We start from the raw sequence: 19999 nt of genomic DNA on the forward strand, positions 1-19999 counted from the left end.
TATTATTTACCATTTTATAGATGAGAACATAGAGAATGAGGTGGAGTCACTCAACTACGGTCAAAGAAAAAGAACCCCTCCTGGAGTAGATTTCACATTCTTTGATCCTTGCACAGTGATATGTCCCTTCAACTTCCAAGGTTATAGACAGTATAACGATTGCTATCTCATAATGCATAAAAATTGCACTGGAGGCAAAACCAGTCTCCAGTTATGATTGTTACTGGAGATTCTTGAGAGAATATTGCCATGAATAAGAGTGAGAGACACTGAACCAGCAAAGATCATATTCATTCTAGATCTGCCACTGCATGGCTCAGTGGATTAGGGCAAATCACATCGACAACCCAGGATTCATCTGCTAATATTTCAGAAACACAACCCATATGCTCAGTACCAAATATTAATAGAATTATCAGATATGATATTTTTATTTTTATTTATTTTTCTTGAGATGGAGTCTTGCTCTTGTCACGTAGGCTGGAGTGCATTGGAGCAATCTCGGCTCACTGCAACCTCCGCCTCCTGGGTTCAAGCAATTCTCCTGCCTCAGCCTCCTGAGTAGCTGGGATCACAGTTGCTCACCACCATGTCCAGCTAATTTTTTGTATTTTTAGTAGAGACAGGGTTTCACCATCTCGTCCAGGCTGGTCTCGAACTCCTGACTGCAGATGATCCACCTGCCTCGGCCTCCCAAAGTGCTGGGATTATAGGTGTGAGCCACCACGCCCGGCCCACATATGGTATTGTTATCCTTGCTTTTGATACACAGGTATTTCTGTTTCTGGGGAAACATAGAGCTGATTTCTATTAGTGATAATAGGATATCCTTCTGTATTTAAAAAGGACGGTAGGTAGGAGTGTGGTGGCTCATGCCTATAATACCAACGCTTTGGGAAGTTGGGGCTGGAGGATTGCTTAAGCTCAGAGTTCAAGAACAGCCTAGGTAACATATTGAGATCCCGTCTCTACAGATTTTTTTTTTTAAACTAACTGGGCATGGTGGAGCCGCCTGTAGTCCAAGCTACCTGGGAGGTTGAGGTGGGAGGATCACTTGAGCTCAGGAAGTTAAGACTGCAATCAGCCATGATCACACCACTGCACTCCGGCCTGAGCCACAGAGTGAGACCTTATCTCCAATAAAAGTAGAAAAGAAAATTAAGAGGATGGTCATATACATTCCACTCACACTGAGATTTCCTGAAGGAAATTGGATTAGAAATGGACTTTGAAGAACCAGAGAAAATTCATGTAGTTGTTCAATATATATTGCAGACCTTTTTTTTTTTTTTTTAAACTAGACTTTATTTTTTTTAGAGCAGTTTTGGATTCAGAGCAAAACTAAATGGAAAATACAGAGAGTTCCCACATACTCCTCCCTGACCACATATACACAACCTTCCCACCATCAACATCCCAATCAGTGTGGTGCATTTGCTACAGTTAATGAACCAACATTGACACATTATCAACCAAAGCTCATGTTTTACATTAGGGTTCACTGTTTGTGTTATATATTCTATGGGTTTAAAGCGTAGAATAACATCCATTCACCATTATAGTACCAGAGAATAGTTTCACTGCCCTAAGACTCCCCTGTGCTCCACCTATTCATCTCTTCCTCCTCCCAAACCCCTGGCAACCATTCATCTTTTTACTGTCTCTACAGTTTTGCCTTTTCCAGAATGACATATAGCTGTAGTCATATAGTATGTAGCCTTTTCAAGTTTGCTTCTTTCAATTAGCAATATGCATTTAAGATTCCATCATATCTTTTCTTTTTATTATTATTATTACTATTATACTTTAAGTTCTAGAGTACATATGCACAATGTGCAGATTTGTTACATATGTGTACATGTGCCATGTTGGTGTGCTGCACCCATTAACTCATCATTTACATTAGGTATAACTCCTAGTGCTATCCCTCCTGCCTCCCTGAACCCCATGACAGGCCAGTATGTGATGTTCCCCACCCTGTGTCCAAGTGTTCAATTCCCACCTATGAGTGAGAATATGTGGTGTTTGGTTTTCTGTCCTTGTGATAGTTTACTCAGAATGATGGTTTCCAGCTTCATCCATGTCCCTACAAGTCCCTACAAAGGACATGAACTCATCCTTTTTTATGGCTGTATACTATTCCACAGTGTATATGTGCCACATTTTCTTAATACAGTCTATCATTGATGGACATTTGGGTTGGTTCCAAGTCTTTGCTATTGTGAATGGTGCCTCAATAAACATACGCGTGCGTGTGTCTTTATAGCAGCATGATTTATAATCCTTTGGGTATATATCCAGTAATGGAATGGCTGGGTCAGATGGTATTTCTAGTTCTATATCCTTGAGGAATTGCCACACTGTCTTCCACAATGGTTGAACTAGTTTACAGTCCCACCAACAGTGTAAAAGTGTTCCTATTTCTCCACATCCTCTCCAGCACCTGTTGTTTCCTGACTTTTTAATGATCGCCATTCTAACTGGTGTGAGATGGTATCTCACTGTGGTTTTGATTTGCATTTCTCTTATGGCCAGAGATGATGAGCATTTTTTCATGTGTCTATTGGCTGTGTAAATGTCTTCTTCTGAGAAGTGTCTGTTCATATCCTTCACCCACTTTTGATGGGGTTGTTTGATTTTTTTTTCTTGTAAATTTGTTTAAGTTCTTTGTAGATTCTGGATATTAGCCCTTTGTCAGATGGGTAGATTGTAAAAATTTTCTCCCATTCTGTAGGTTGCCTGTTCACTCTGATGGTAGTTTCTTTTGCTGTGCAGAAGCTCTTTAGTTTAATGAGATCCCATTTGTCAATTTTGGCTTTTGTTGCCATTGCTTTTGGTGTTTTAGTCATGAAGTCCTTGCCCATGCCTATGTCCTGAATGGTATTCCCTAGATTTTCTTCTAGGGTTTTTATGGTATTAGGTCTAACATTTAAGTCTTTAATCCATCTTGAATTAGTTTTTGTGTAAGGTGTAAGGAAGGGATCCAGTTTCAACCTTCTACATACGGCTAGCCAGTTTTCCCAGCACCATTTGTTAAATAGGGAATCCTTTCCCCATTTCTTGTTTTTCTCAGGTTTGTCAAAGATTAGATGGTTGTAGATGTGTGGTATTATTTCTGAGGGCTCTGTTCTGTTCCATTGGTCTATATCTCTGTTTTGGTACCAGTACCATGCTGTTTTGGTTACTGTAGCCTTGTAGTATGGTTTGAAGTCAGGTAGTGTGATGTTTCCGGCTTTGTTCTTTTGGCTTAGGATGATCTTGGCAATGCAGGCTCTTTTTTGGTTCCATATGAACTTTAAAGTAGTTTTTTCCAATTCTGTGAAGAAAGTCATTGGTAGCTTGATGGGGATGGCATTGAATCTATAAATTACCTTGGGCAGTATGGCCATTTTCACAATATTGATTCTTCCTATCCATGAGCATGGAATGTTCTTCCATTTGTTTGTGTCTTCATTTATTTCGTTGAGGAGTGGTTTGTAGCTCTCCTCGAAGAGGTCCTTCACATCCCTTGTAACTTGGATTCCTAGGTATTTTATTCTCTTTGAAGCAATTGTGAATGGGAGTTCATTCATGATTTGGCTCTCTGTTTGTCTGTTATTGGTGTTTAGGAATGCTTGTGATTTTTGCACATTGATTTTGTATCCTGAGACTTTTCTGAAGTTGCTTATCAGCTTAAGGAGATTTTGGGCTGAGACGATGGAGTTTTCTAAATATACAATCATGTCATTTGCAAACAGGGACAATTTGACTTCCTCTTTTCCTAATTGAATACCCTTTATTTCTTTCTCCTGCCTGATTGCCGTGGCCAGAACTTCCAACACTATGTTGAATAGGAGTGGTGAGAGAGGGTATCCCTGTCTTGTGCCAGTTTTCAAAGGGAATTTTTCCAGTTTTTGCCCATTCAGTATGATATTGGCTGTGGGTTTGTCATAAATAGCTCTTATTATTTTGAGGTACATCCCATTAATACCTAGTTTATTGAGAGTTTTTAGCATGAAGGACTGTTGAAAGTTGTTGAAGACCTTTTCTGCATCGATTGAGATAATCATGTGGTTTTTGTCTTTGGTTCTGTTTATATGATGGATTACGTTTATTGGTTTGTGTACCAGCCTTGCATCCCAGGGATGAAGCCAACTTGATCATGTGGATAAGCTTTGGATGTGCTGCTGGATTCAGTTTTCCAGTATTTTATTGAGGATTTTTGCATTGATGTTCATTAGGGATATTGGTGTAAAATTCTCTTTTTTTTTTTTTTTTTTTTTTTTGTTGTTGTTGTGTCTCTGCCAGGCTTTGGTATCAGGACAATGCTGGCCTCATAAAATGAGTTAGGGAGAATTCCCTCTTTTTCTATTGATTTGAATAGTTTCAGAAGGAATAGTACCGGCTCCTCTTTGTACCTCTGGTAGAATTAGGCTATGAATTCGTCTCGTCCTGGACTTTTTTGGTTGGGTATTGTCAACCTTTTTACATAAGTCCCAGCCCTAGACTCTGAAAATTAAGCTGTGAAACCTAGCAATGGCCCCACCCTCTTCTATAGCTTTTTATTTTTCCCCCACAAATAAGCTAGTACAGATATAGAATGCCACATGCTGATCCATACAATGAAGAAAAATATAGCATGCCAAGTGGAATAAGGAGTCCCAGGTAGAGAGGGGTGTGTGTGTGTGTATGTGTTAGAACTGCGATGGAGGGGGTAGAAGGTTAATGTTTTATATAACGTAATCAAAAGAAACCTCACTGACAGTTTGAGCCAGAGGTCAAATGAGCAGAGACCTGAGGAGGTGAGGGAGCAACCCATGAGGAAATATGGGAGAGAGCTTTTACAGCAAGGAATAACAAGGCCTAAGGTGAGTGCTGCCTGTTTAATATGTTTAAGGGGAAGCAAAGAGACCAGTGTGGCTGGATGGAGTTAGCATGGAAGAGACAGAAGAGATGAGGTCAGAGAAGTGCTGAGAGCCTCGTAAGGATTTTGGACTTTACTCCGAGTGAGATTGGAAGCCACTGAGTGACTCTGAGATGTGACAGGAACAATATCAAAGATTTCGAATAAGGAACATTTTAAAATTATGATTATATATCAGAAAAAGCTAATAAAGAAACCTAAAGAGACTTATCAATGTTGACATTCTAATACATATCTTCTATAAACACTGAGGATTCCTCTGCCATTTAAATTTTCAGAGAGAATAAGATGTTTTAAAGTCTCCAAGCCACTCAACTAGAACCAGAGTCAATTCTCTATTATACAATCCAAATTAAGCACAGGTAAAGTTACTTCTCATGTTAAATTGTAATTTTTATGTTCAAGACTCAACTAAACTCAAATACAGTACTTATCAAAATAATAAAGTGTTTCTATAGAAATCTGTATACTTCCTATCCAGACTTCCCATCGTACAATTGCAGATCATGTTTTTAAAAATTCACTGAGGGATATTTGCTGAGTCCTGAATGTCGTGGTGATAATAGGATATTCTTCTCTGTGTAAATCTGCCTTCCTCACAACGAAATGTCTCTAATCTAATTGTGTGACTTCAGGCAATCCTCGGGTTGCTTTAGCCTCTTGCACATCCTGTTCATAATAGGGGTAGTAAGGTGGCCTACTTCTTTCCCCATAATAATTTATTATTAATGAGAACCATCATGAAATGTTGTGGGCTTCATTGATGAATGTATTATGTCATTTCACAACAATTACTGAAGCACCATTCTTATGTCAGATATTGGGAAAAGTACAAAGGAAACGGTTGTTGAGGAGACTACCCTCCAACAAGCGCTAGTCTCCTGGGAAAGGCAAGCATGTATTTTGAAAGGTAACGTGCAGAATGCATTACAAGCTGTCACAGGATTATTAGGGCAATAAAATCATCGGTTTGGTACTTTAGATTTAAAAAAAAATTCTTTCATAAACAGCATCTCATTTGATATTTATACCATTCCCAAATAATGCTTCTTAAACATAGTCAAAGGGAATGTAAATTTCAACTAAAGATTAAGGAAAGAACAGGAGTAGCTCAAGGAAGACCTCATGACAAGAACGTGAAGGATAAATTTTTTTTTAAATCGGATAAATATTTGCATAAGTGTAAAATGTAGAAAACTCTAATGATCCTCAAAACTAGCACTGTTGCCTTTTCACCCGAAGGTGGGACCTCCTGCTCTTTGGTTTGTGATGACCTTAAATCGTCTTTATTCCTAAAGAAAACCACATAAATTCTATCACAGGATGGTTTATTCAATCTCACTATTTGTCAGAAGGTCAAGAAAATAGAAACTTTGGTTCAATATTTCCGAAGAAAGAAAATATTGAAATCCACTATATAGTTGTGGTCATCATTAATATTTAGGAACATAGCAACCACAAACTTTTTTAAGAATAACATGGATATAATATGAAATGAAAAGATGGCATTCTGCTAGAACTTCATGAATAGTTACTGCTTTTATTCTGGGAAAAAAAAAAAAAACGTTGATATACCTCATGTCATCAGGAGTTTTATACTTTTGTTCCACTTCACTGAAAATAACAAGGTAATCTTACGTGGTTCCTCCAAATTGGAAACCACTTCATGTAATATATCGACCAAAAACGTTCCCTTTATAAGTTTAAAACTGTATTCTTTCTTGAATCTAATCTTTGCTTAATGGCTTTGCATAGAGGTAACTCCAATTTAAGGTAACTTGCATGCAGCCCAAGTATTGCAATATAAATAAAATACACTGGACAGAGAATCAGGGGATGTGAGGTCTGCCCCAAATGGTTATATTGACTAGCAAGTCACTCAAGTTATTTAGGTCTCAGTTATGCCGTCTATCAAATGAAAGAATATTTCTTAAAAAGAATTTTGTTTTTTCTTGAAAATTTGTGTTTAAAATACTCATTTGTGATAGACATATCTACATATATACATTGCATGCAAATATACACAATAAAATAAATTCCCATACTTTTTCACAAAATCAGCATGGATCATTTTTCCCACTTCATCAAAATTTCATCTAGTCAATAATGTTTCTTGACCTGGGGGACCATTTTTAATTGACACTAGCCAGAGTGTCATTTTTTCCTGTTTGTTTGAAGTTCATAATAAAATTTCCCAAAACATCAATTTTCATGTGAATTTCTCCGTAAGGGAAACATCAGGTAAAAAGTAGGGAAGGCAGAGCAGGAACTGACAGCAACTCATGTGAACCATAAATTTTTGTTTACAGCACATGAAGTGTCATCCAATTGCTTCATACGCCATCATTAGAGTAAAAGTTGAAGATAAGGAACAACAATAAAGTTTTGCTGAAGGGCTGGAAAAAACATTTAGCTGTATTTCTTTTCACATTTTTTTTTCAGATTGCTCATATAAAGAGTCAACTTTTGAACCTTAAGCCATTTTTAGACCAGCCCTAAAAGAAGCAATAAAAGCAACTAAATCACTTCATGGACCATTTTGTTTTTCTCCATCCTAGGTATATGATTTTCCTTTCCTGCAATGTCTCCACTCACCAGGAAGTATCATCTCTAGGGGTACCATACAGCATAGATGAATAGAGATGCAGCAGCTTAGATGACAGTATTTTCCCCACCATCAATGACAAATATTCCCCAAACCCTAAACTGTGTCCTTGTTGTAACCTCACATCCATCTGACCCCATACACTGAGAGGCTTTCAAAGAGCTCATTGGATGAAATATTTGGGAAAAATTGAAAGGAATCTTAGAGATTACTTAGTCAAAATTTACAATCTATTTTTTAAAGTAACATAACTATTTCTTAAACAATATTATATTAAGAATAAAAATATTTAAATCTGATCAAAAGTGGAGTCACTTTGATTGAATTCAGATGTGGAAAACCTTGATAATCATCTGTATAATCCTCTTTTTCTTCTCTTCCCCTTCCTCAACCTATTGTACTCATTTGTTAAATGAGAAAGCTAGTGTGATATTTCTATCCATGTAACAGAAAGTTTATGTAATAGATTTATAATTATCTGTTGATATATAGATTATAATTTATATATAATAGAAATTATATAATAGGAGTTTCTCTACTTACAGACTGCACACTTAGTAATTTTTATTAAGTTTAGCAAAAGTATGATAAAGAATAAAAATTCCACCCACTCGACTGAACCAAATGAGGGTATGAGCAATTGTCTGTAGTCATGGTGTTCACAACCATTGCAGTTTGTTAGTTTGAAATGGTTTTATGAAAATTATGTACCCCATTATGAGAGGTAAAAGTAATGAGACTATTGAAACTGCAAGTAAGAAAATACATATGACTATCAGAGAAAAGAGATGTGAAATAATTTTAAGAGCTGAGAAAAATGATGAATTTTGCAATGCATATATTAGATTAAGTTTTGGAGAGCTTAGTTAATTCTCAAGGCAAGGCAAGGGATTGCCTGATACAGTGTGGGACAGGCCTATGAAATTGTGCAGATGTGCTTGTGCATTAAGAGACAAGAAAAGCAACTGAAAAAAGGGAGAAACTTTAGAGTATGTGGCTACAGAATCAGTATTAACTCTGATGCCTGTTAACCAGGTGTTAATTCCAAAAAAAGGTTAGGATTAACTTTAAGAATTTAAAATCTACTCTCAGTAAAAACATTACTCCTGAGACTTTCGTTCCAAGCCACTGATGATCCAGTGGTTTCAAAGCCCATTAGAATCTGAACAGAATTAAAGTGAGCATCGAGGTTGTGAAGGAGAATGTAACTGCTGAGAAATTCCTCACAGCATTTGCCGGGCATATCAAAGGTAATTCCATCTTGGCAGATTTTGCTTGTGGAAAAATTGGTCTATTTGGGAAGAAAATACTATTGTCATTTTATCACTTCATATTTTCAGTGGAAATGATAGGATGGTTGGCACAAACTCCTCTCAATCTCTTAGGACTTAGGAACAAAGGAATATATGAATAGCTTTTTAGAGCCCAGTTCGTTCATATCTAGAGACCCAGTTTGCTCTACATAATGAACAACTAAACTTCTCAGTAACACCACAAGTTTCTTATCGTGAATGAGTTGGCCTATTTGGAGGGCACTACACTTAAATTTTTGTTTTCCTTTGGAGATATAATATGATTGAGAGAATGATGTCTAGTCACAGTGCCCCTCATTGTTATCAGACCTTCTAGAGTTATTTCAGAGTTCCAATATTGTTTTTCATCTTCTATATTAAAAATACAACATAAAAATAAATTGTATTGTGTTTCAAGTAATAAAATCTATATTCATCTGCTAAATGTGCAAAACTCTCCCCGTAAAGCTAATTAACTAGATAAAAGGTTCATATCAGTCTTTTAGCAGTTCCTGTCTCTAAGGGCCTAAATCAGTAATTAATTATGTTTCTGGGAGTCTCTGAAAACACTTTTCCAGCTTCATGGGTCTTTAGAAATGAAACATCTTGCACATCATCAAAAATATCTTAATCTTTCAATCTGCTTAGAGTCCAGTCAAGTTCCTACAAGGAGCAGAGTTAAATGTCCTTGGAATGAAGCCTATATATTCTCATCACTTAATCAGTCATTTACCTCAGGATACAGAGGACAGCAGTTGAATTTTTAATCAACTTTTATTTTTAAATCATTGTCAACATTAGCCTGATCTCCTGAGTTCACCTTAGCATGCTGGTTTGGTTGAAATCAAAGAGAGTAATGAAGTATTGAATTAAGCACTGAAGGAAGTTTACAGCAAAAATGTATAATACTACACAGATGTGTTGTTTAACAGGCCACACATTGGTTCCTGTTAATGTTCCAGATGTTAGGTAAGATGTGTATGGATATGTCATGGTGGCAAGAACTCTTGGGCATCATCACCTGCTATACAGTCATGTTAATTTTATTCCTCTCTTAAGGAAAATACCTTGGCAATTTAAGACCTCCAAAGAGAGGTGACATTTTATCAGCTAGAACCCTAATTGAACAAGACTTGCTGAGAGCAAAAACCTAAAGGATGCGTACAGAGACAGGGTATAGAGGAATTGGCACCCAGGAGAAAAGGCTAAGAACATCTTTCCCACTAAATCATTTTGCTAGCTTCCTGCCTGGAGCTTATCCCCTAATCCCCAATTTTCCAGACTAGACAGCTTTTTAAACTTGGAGGAAAGTAGACTAAAAATCATCTGCAAGCACGATCAAAAGACATACAGAGAAGACACTGATTCTTCATTGGGCTATGCCTTGGAGTTAGCACCCCCAATTAAATGGTTCTGCTGCAGTCACAGTCTGAATGTACTCACCTCCTGTATATGCAGTTCTCCAGTGATGGATTTGAAAATACTTCGAGCTATTCTTTTTTCTTTAATTTTATTTTTCCGTAAGTTATTGGGGCACTGGTGGTATTTGGTTACATGAGTAAGTTCTTTAGTGGAGATTTGTGAGAACGTGGTGCACCCATCAGCCCAGCAGTAGACACTGCACCATATTTGTTGTCTTTTATATCTTAACTTCTCCCACTCTTCCTCCCAAGTCCCCAGAGTCCATTGTATCATTCTTATGCCTTCACATCCTCATAGCTTAGCTCCTACATATCAGTGAGAACTAAAAACCAAGGGTAATATAAACTTCAAAAAAAGACTAGTAGAAGATGTGGTAGACAATATCAGAAGAAATACACTCTCTTGAAGACACAAAGCTAACTGCCAAGGACTTTTTGAAATGAGGCTTTCTTCACTTTTTCTTGGAATTTTATAGTGTCACTCTAACAAAGCTGAAGAGGGTCAAAATTTTTAATTACACATTTTCTTTAATTACAGGCTCCTTTGCTATGTTTACCAAATAACTAGTAGCCCTGAGGGTGGAGTTAGGCTCTTTAAAGTCATGTTTTAATTTCTTTGTAATTGCAATTTGATTGCTGGTGTAAATTACCTAGTAGGCTTGCCACTTTCAGCGCCAGTCATTTCCCAGAGTGCATAATTTTGAATTAAAAGGCTGATATCCATCCAAAAGTTTCCCAGAATGTTTCATGGGCTCAGTGAATTATGCATTAAACAGAATTCTTTAAAAAGAAGGCAAGAGGTTTCTTTAATGTCAGCTGGGGTTTTTCATCATATTATGGACTATTAATTTCTAGACTCTTTTAGAGGTAGTTTCTTGAAATCTATGTTCAATTTAGGACTTATTACTGATCTTTCTCTAACCTTTATATTTTATTTTAACAGCATCATATGTCACCCTGAACATGGCAGGTTCTGGCAGAAACCTGGTGGTTAATTTCTTAGGGGGAAAGGAGGCGGGGGGTGGAAAAAAGAACAATTTGCGGCAAATGCACCATCTGCTGGACAGAACACGTATCTACTTACAGGAGCTTGCCTTCACATTAGGAAAATGCTTTAGAAGCCTCATAAGGACAAAACCAATGAGAGGGCTGAGATATATATGGAAGCTCATCTATGGATACACCTACACCATATTCAAATGCCAATGTCCCCCTTAGATGATTTTGTCAAGCCATGCAAGAGATAACCTTTGGCTGGTATGTTTGATTTTGAGCTATGTTCCCTTTGCAAATGTAACACCATAGATTGTTAAGGAAATAAATACCATTCCCCAAAGTTATACAAAAGAAAATAAGGGTAGTCAAGTTTCTACCATGATATGCAAATACAAATTCTGGGGAAGTTATTTACATTATACACAATTTCATATTACTATTGTCCTTTTTTATTTTCAGTACACAATGCACCTTGAAATTTGTCACAGGCTGTGTTTTACTACACCCTTATAGATTAAGTAAACATATACTTTATCGTCCAACCCAGCCACTTATGAGGGTGAAAAGGAGCACTATGAATAATTATGCCAGAACATGCACGAACTAGTATTTTCTTGGGCAAACCAGACTTTATCCTATCTCCTTATTTTATGTATCTTTATTTATAGGTAATCAAATATCAAAAACAGAAATCAGCTCTTAGTCTATATCTACTGCCAACTCATGTTACAGAAGAACAAACATAAAAAGATGAAATGATTCAGTGTAGCAGAAAGATTCCAGACTGGAGCAGTGAGGAGTAAGATGTGGTTTTCATTGCAAATATGCTCAGCATGGAGATTATTTGATTCTATTATTTGTATATTAATTCATCCATGGTTAAGTACCATAAGAATGGTCAGGTAAAGTTTCATGAGCACCTAGAAGGTTTAAGTCATTCTAGCTAGAAGAATACATAGTTTCGTGGAGAAGGTGTCCTCTGAATTAAGCATTGACAGAGAGGTAGCATTTGCAGAGTAGGCACTCCAGCCAAGGCAGATGCATTCAAAAATTAAACGGGTAAACAAAGAAAAATATAGTGCTGCCCCATCCAGTAGCTATTATTGCCATTCAACAAACATTCCTTGAAGCTTACTAAGCATCAAACACTTGTTGCTTTTTTTTTTTTAACCTTTATTTTAGTTTCAAGAGTACATGTGCAGATTTATCACATAGGTAAATTGCATGTCACAGGGATTTGGCATACAGGTTATTTCATCACCCAGGTAATAAGCATAGTACTCAATAGGTAGTTTTTTGATCCTCTTCCTCCTCCCAGCGTCCACCCTCAAGTAGGCCCAGGTATCTGTTGTTTTCTTCTTTGTGTTCTATACGTACTCAATGTTTAGCTCCCACTTATAAGTGAGAACATGCATATTTGACTCTCTGTTTCTGTATTAGTTTACTTAGGATAATGGCCTTCAGCTCCATCCATATTACTGCAAAGGATATGATCTCATTCCTTTTTATGACTGTGTAGTATTCCATTATGTATATGTACCACATTTTATTTATCCAGTCTACTGTTGATAGGCATTTAGGTTGATTCCAGGTCTTCGCTGTTGTGAATAGTGCTGCGATGAACATACACTTGCGTGTGTCTTTATGCTACTCCAGACATCAATTCCTACCTTCAAGAATTTACAGCCTAATAAGCAGTAAGATTTATGAGTCTGTATTTGAAAGGCCATTTCTGAATTAGAGATAAGTGTGGGAATTAGCAGTATATTTAAACTTACAGGAAATAGATTAAGATCACTCAGGGAAAAGATGAAGAGAGGAACGAGAAAAAGGCACAGAACAGAACCCTGAGGTTCTCCATATTCAGAAATAAGAGGAAGAAATTCTCAGCCAAGGATACTGAAAAAAACAGTTGGTATGGTAAGAGTAAAATGAAAAGAAAAATAATCTTGTTATTTTCTCCAATTTGGGAATACGGGCAGAGTTTAGGGGAAATGAAGCTTGTCAAGGTGTAGATCAGATGTAACTTTAAGCTTCCTCATTATCCAATAATTATCACAATAATTTAAAAAGTATAAATAGCTTTCTCCAAGAAACCCTAAATGCTTTACGTGTCCCTTCTAATGTTATCTCCCTACAATTGTTATTAAATTATAAAATGAAAGTTTTATTTGAAAATTATATTGAAAGTTAAGCAAAAACACCATTATCATCTATGCTGTATTCAGTTTTAGATTTCCTGTGGGGAAATACTCAGTTCTCCCTTTTCACTTTCAATGAGGTGGATCAAAGCCAAGCTACAATTCCAATCTTATTTATGAATATAAAATTAACTCAAAATATAGCTCATTTTCCCCAGTTCCATCCTAAATAGAGAACTCTGTTTTGTTGTCCATTTTTTTTTAAGTGAATGCTATTCAATGAGCTGTTTAGGGCTAGCTTTTGATCATTTTTCATGTTAACTATTATGGAAAATTTAAAGAACAACTAAGGCTGAAGATCAGTGCAAAAAAGAGAAATTATTTCTCAGATTGTCTGAGCCTTGTCAAGTCTCAGCTGTCATCTGGTTGGGTTTTGGAACTCATTTATTCATACAATAATATTAAAGCACATACTACATGTGAGGCCCTATACCTTCTAGCATATATTAAAACTAGAAAGATTTCAGCTCTGCCGTCATGGAAGTTACAATCTGTTAGGGAATCCACGTGGGTAAATGAAATTATCAATACAACACCACTAAATCTATCCAGAAGCAACTTATACCACAAAAGCAACTACCTGGGGTGCAATCTAGAGGCAGAAAGAGAATTTGAATCTACTGCAGTATATCATGCAATACATGCACACACACATGCACACATATACACAACACACCATGAGCCTACCTCCTTAGACATTATCTTATGTTGCACACCAGGGCATTCCTTCTTGTCTGGATCACTGCTTTGTGTGGTAACAAGAAAAATGAATTCCTTCTCAAATGATCCATCTACAGAAATCCTCACATCACACTGCGTTCATCTATTTTGCCTGAAAGACCAGCTCTGCTTGTCATTGCTAGTTGTTCATTCACAAAGCAATTGTAATATGCTTACTATGTGCCTCTTATTGTGCTATATATTGATGATAAATAAAACATGGTCTCTATCTCCAAGCCAACTAAATCAACATGTGATAATGACTATGGTACATGAACTCACTTAGGGCCTATGGAAGTACCAGGAACAAATACATAAATTAGACTGGGGGATCTAAGAATCGGAGTAGGGTAGAATAGAACACACCATAGTTAAGAACACAAGTGCTGGAGTAATGCAGACCTAAGTTTGATTCTGAGACTCACTTACTAGTCACATGGCTCCACCTTTTGTATGCTCGGTTTTCCCATCTGTAAAATATCAGTAAGAACCCATTTTATTGGGTTAAGTTAAATGAGATGATGTATGTAAAGCCCAAGCACTGATACAGAGTAGGTACTCAAGTAAATGCACATGCAGCAATAATCATAAATATATTTTATGATTTATTTCTTATGTGATTAGAAGGAACAATTGAGAAGGTATCCAGTAGACTAAAGACATTATTAAGTAAAAAATTAAAGTGTATATATACCAAAAGTGTCAATAGCCAGCAGATGCCTGCAGTCTTAGTTACTTCCTAGCAAAATTCCCCAAATTCCCAAAATTCAAGAAAGTAAATACAACAATTACAAGGGAAGAGAAATATCTAATCCAACAATGCCACACGATGTGGGTCAATTTCCTGGACATGTAGATGTACACTGTTAACCTTAAACTTCTTTTCTGGGTTCCAAATTTAAACCTCCCTGATTAGATCTCTGATCAGAACTGGGCAGAGAAACGTCATGTCTTTCCCAGTTGTCAAACAGTGAAGCTCTAATTTCCATCTCAGACATCTTTATTGTAAGATGAATATGCTTGTAAAATGTATCCCCACAGAGTCCTCCTGAATAGCTCCAACTACTTCACTTGAAAGAGTACTTCCCTTTATACTGCAATTATCACAGCCAGAGATGCTTGAAGCCATTTGCTGAATTCATAGGATGAAAATAAAAAAGAAAGAAATAACCATCATTGTTTGTATGTCTTTGTGGGTGTGTAGTAAGTCATAAATCTATGGGAAAAAATAGTTTTTCACCTTTCTCCTTAATTCTGCAACAAAGTTTTTGCAAATTCCTTCCTTCTCAAATCACTCATTATCAAGGAAAGCTTTGAAAAAAAGGACTTTACATTTATTCCAATTGATGTCCTAAAACTGTTATCACTTGTGCTTCGAATGAGTTGCCATATAGTACATTCAATAAGGACAATCATACATTCTAAAGCCAACAAAAGAAGTGCTCCAAGGACAATTTTGAAACTGTTTGAAGGAAGGTACTGAAAACTGGCCACTGTAGCAGCAACAATCAGAGATGAAGAGCCCGAGTTGAGGCTAATGCCATGCTGCCCAGCAGGCGTAGGGGCACAAGCACATCACAATGGCTATGATCAGCAGCAAAAGAATGGATTTGTGTCAAAACTGCAATTTCTGCAGTGCAGTTTCTCAGGGGCATTTGATTCAAGATATATAATGTTCTAATCCATGAATGCCAGAATCACAAACCATCTCCTTCTCCTTCCAAAGTTGTCCATCCCTAGTCCTAAAAGGGAAAACACTTGCTACAGTGAAAATAGTCAAAAATTCTCTTTCCACTTTACAGAAGGTACTGTGAGATCAGAATAAAAGGGGAATAGAAGTTGGATATGTAAGGTTGGTGTCTGCCAAATTCTAGGTGAACCTAGATATGGGGAAGACTCCCTGCTACCCTCGAATATATCCTTTCTACCTTTCCAAAAAGTTTCCGTTCCCAGATGGCCACATTAAATTCCACTAACTAGAACAAAGCTTTCATTTTTGATAGTATGAATTCAGACTTGTACAAATTGAACCTATACTTGACCTCTTACAGTAATTTAAGTTTATACTCTGGTCTCTGTAATCAATTATCACACTGTAGTTTGTGGGCAGTTTTTGATGTAAAGAAGACATCTGGCTCATAGCATATAGAAAGGATGGCAATGTTGTGGAAAAGGAGACTGGTTATTTGAAACCCAAATATCAAATACTTTTGCCTAGAAATATCTGTAAGTATGTCTTTTCATGGTTGGAATAGCCCATCCTTGCATTTACAACAGACAGGGTGCACCCTTTGACTTCCATCAGGATATTGGATCACAGTGCTTGGGTAGAGAGGTGAGAGGACATTACTGTTATCTCTAGGTCATTATTTTTAAAGAGATAGTAGAACTGAGTACCTAAGCTTGAGTATTTCAAATAAATGCAGCAAGTAGTATGTATTGAGTACCTTATATAAGTGGACAATCTACTTCACTTGCAAATGCTTTTCAGTTTTCAGATGAAAGCTTTGTAGTATTAACCCCAGAGGTACTGGGTCACTTTAGAGTGGTATGATAATATTTATAACACAATGTGTTATATCTTTATAAAAATGTTATTAACTTCAAATAACAGCTGATATTTAGGGAGGCTCTTTGCCTTCAGTCTCATATTAATCATTCTTTCTTTTTATTAGCCCTTTGTTCATTCTTCCAGCATACATTTATTAAGTGCTAGGCACCAGAGTTAAAATTAACACCACAAAATCCCTGCTATCAAAAATCTTATATGTTCCCTGAGAGGAAAAAAACATAAAAATAAAATAAAAAATTTAAAAAACAACAGGAATAGAAAACCTTGTTCAAGCTTCTTGAGACCAGAAACAAAGTAAATGCTTCCAGCCTCCCAGGCTCTTTCCCCTTCAACATCACCCAGTGCCCATCTTCCAGCAGAGACGACCCCCAAGGTGGAGAAACGCAAAGTCACGGGTTCTTTCTTTCTTACTTCGAAGCCAAAAATATGTCCTGCAGGCAAATTCCAATACTTCCTCACTACTTATAGCTTTTTACTTGTGTGTATGTTTTGACACACCCCTGTAGCAGAGGTAGTAGTCAGGCAAAATTTGGGGTTGGGGCAGGGCTCAGTTAATTCACAAATGATTTGCAAAAGTTGGAAAGGGACAATATTGCAGATATTGTGCTCCATGGAAAAAAAGCAGAATAGAGTTTTTTTTAACTAGAAAGAAAAAGATTATGTCATAAACATGCAGTTTAATTTTACTTAGTCTAATTTAGGTAAATGAAGTCTGCAATATAAAGAACTGCTATAGCTCATGTAATTCTGTGAACCTACACCATTAACCAAAGCTCAGAAAACCAGCTGACTAACAGCACAGTGGTTACACAGTGGTGGACACAGAGTCACTCACTGATTCATTTATTAACTCTTTCATTCAATAAACATTTATTGAATACCTGATAGATGGCAGGTACTCTAGCAGTCACGCTAACAGTCATCAAACACTTTCTACATATTAGACACTGGACTAATCACTTTTAATTTAACATTCACAATAACACTATGGGTAAATGAGATGCAAAAAATGAAGTGGACAGTACATGGTAAAGCTGAGATTCCAACTCAAGCAGTCGGACTCCAGGGTAAAATGATGCATGACAGCCCCAGCCTTCAAGGAGCTCGCTGTCTAGATGGGGGACCCAGAGAAAATAAATGATTCCTGAAAGGTGAATCATATTCTGCTGGAGGTATACAACAAAGGTCCTGAGATCCCAGAAAAGAGGTTATTTATGGTCAAGCATCACTTGTTTACTAGCATTCTTTGTCACCACACTTCCTCAATTTTTTCCCTCTCTCGTCATTTTTACAAGAAAATCAAATTTAAAAATCATTCCCTTCATAATTTTCTAACTAATGAGATTTTTCCCCTCTTCCTTGATCTTTTTGAAATAATTACATCTGGCTTAGAGCAACATTTTTTTTCGAGAACAGATTTTGTATAAAACACTGTTCAAAGAAGTGAAAATTCAAGTAAGTCATGAAACAGGTTGGTCTGCTTCAGGTGGGGACCAGGCTAACTATAATGCCAATTGTGCCTGTGTTGAATAACAGCACAGTGGCACCAGATCTTTCTCTCTTTCAAGAGAAAATGACATCTATTTTTTTTCTTTCAATATTTTACTAAAGGACACTAACACAGATATTTTGAATATACAGTGCAGGATAAACAAAACAATTCTCAGTATCAATTTCACTTATAGCTCCCAGGTTACAATTTCTGTTTGAAAAATAATAAAGTTCAGTTTGTGCCTTTAAGGAGCTTACAATATAGTGATATGAAGATAGTAATAGTAAGAGATATACAGAAAAAATATACATATAATGTGAGAGAAAGATAGTAAATGCCAAAGAAATTGAATGTGGGATCACGGTTAGCAATTTCAGCTGAGACAGAACAAGGGCAAGCAGAAGCAATATTTGTGCTGGCCTTGAAGGATGTGAGTGATTTTACAGGTGGTACAGAGAAGAAAGGGCATATAAAGCAGCGAACAAGATGAAAAAAAGCACAAGTGGAAAAAATGCATGTTGCATGTGAGCCAAGAGGAAGGGGGCACTTAGGTTCTGTCATGGATTGCAAAGGGATAGAGCGAGAGATATGAATGGTGAATGGGACGTGGGCCAGATTGTGTGGGACTGTGAAATTCATACTTTGTGATACTTGATTATGTAGGATGTAGTTCCATGATACACCAATATAGTACATGTTAGATTTCTTTTTTAAAAGTAAATCAATTAAAATAAAATTTGATAGTCCAAAAATTGGGGAAGGCTACATACCATATCAATCTCTGGATGATCCTCAAAGCTGACTCACAAAGAAGATAGTCTAAGAACTAACCCCTATTCAGTAACGAAGTTACTGTTTAGCTTTGTTAATCCAGCTTGTTATACTGTTGTCTTTTCTTAGAACATTTATTTTTATCCTAAGGACAGAAATTTCAGCTAACATCACTAAATGCAACAGGAGAGCCACTGAGACCTTCATGCAGTGAAGTGATGGGATGCTGGTGTCTGTGGTACCTTAGACATTTTTAGAGAATTGTGAACCAGAAAAGAAGGGGACAGAGTAGGTAGAGAAAATCAGCTGCAAGGCTATCACAATAGCCCATAGAAATAATAATGGCTTCCTATTACACAGACCTGCCAATATGCTGGACATATTTGAGGTGCTGCTCATGTTGTATATGTTTTGTAATGAGAACCAAAATTGGCATAATAGCAGCAATCAATATCTAGTTGAGAGGCAAAGATGGACAAGCCAGCATCCACCATTCCCACTCTCACCCTCTGCGATTCGTCCCCTTTTTTTTCCTCTTCTCTGTTTTCTACTACCCCTACTTTTCTTTTGTCGAATCCTAGTACATACACCCCACAACTCCAATTTAAAAGAAAACAAACTTGAAATTTGAATGCTGCCACTAAATCACTTTTCAAATTATTGAAAAGTGATCTCATCCCCCTCACCTTGGTGCTCTCTGCCCTTTTCTAGAAAGATATGTTATTAGCTAGAACTAACAGAAATTCAGCGGTTAGCTGTGTGAGGTTTTTTTTTTGGGGGGGGGGGTGGGAGTGGGTGGTGCGCGCTGGGGGCTGTGGGGTAGGATTTAGTGCCCAAATCCTACTTTCTCCTTTTCTTTTCCCAGGTTCTAAACATGTAAGGATCAATAGCCAAGAGGAAACAAATTTCATTTCTTGTTAACAACTGAGCTAATGCCTGATCTTTCCCACCACCCTCCCTTAAAAAGACTTCTCTGATATGACAGCTAGATCCCTAGCATAGGCCAGGAGCTAAGAAAGCTTTGGT

At 36.9% G+C, this 19999-nt stretch overlaps 2 protein-coding genes across 2 annotated transcripts in view; one reads left to right on the forward strand and one right to left on the reverse strand.

Moving 5' to 3' along the window:
* GRM3 (glutamate metabotropic receptor 3) overlaps window positions 1-19999 on the forward strand; it is a 102256-nt gene that overhangs the window by 41113 nt on the left and 41144 nt on the right. The window lies entirely within an intron of this gene.
* ELAPOR2 (endosome-lysosome associated apoptosis and autophagy regulator family member 2) overlaps window positions 1-19999 on the reverse strand; it is a 272270-nt gene that overhangs the window by 12679 nt on the left and 239592 nt on the right. The gene's annotated exons all lie outside the window — the stretch shown is intronic.

The sequence above is a fragment of the Macaca thibetana genome, chromosome 3 (genome assembly GCF_024542745.1).
Source record: "Macaca thibetana thibetana isolate TM-01 chromosome 3, ASM2454274v1, whole genome shotgun sequence".
In the NCBI taxonomy this organism is placed as follows: Eukaryota; Metazoa; Chordata; class Mammalia; order Primates; family Cercopithecidae; genus Macaca; species Macaca thibetana.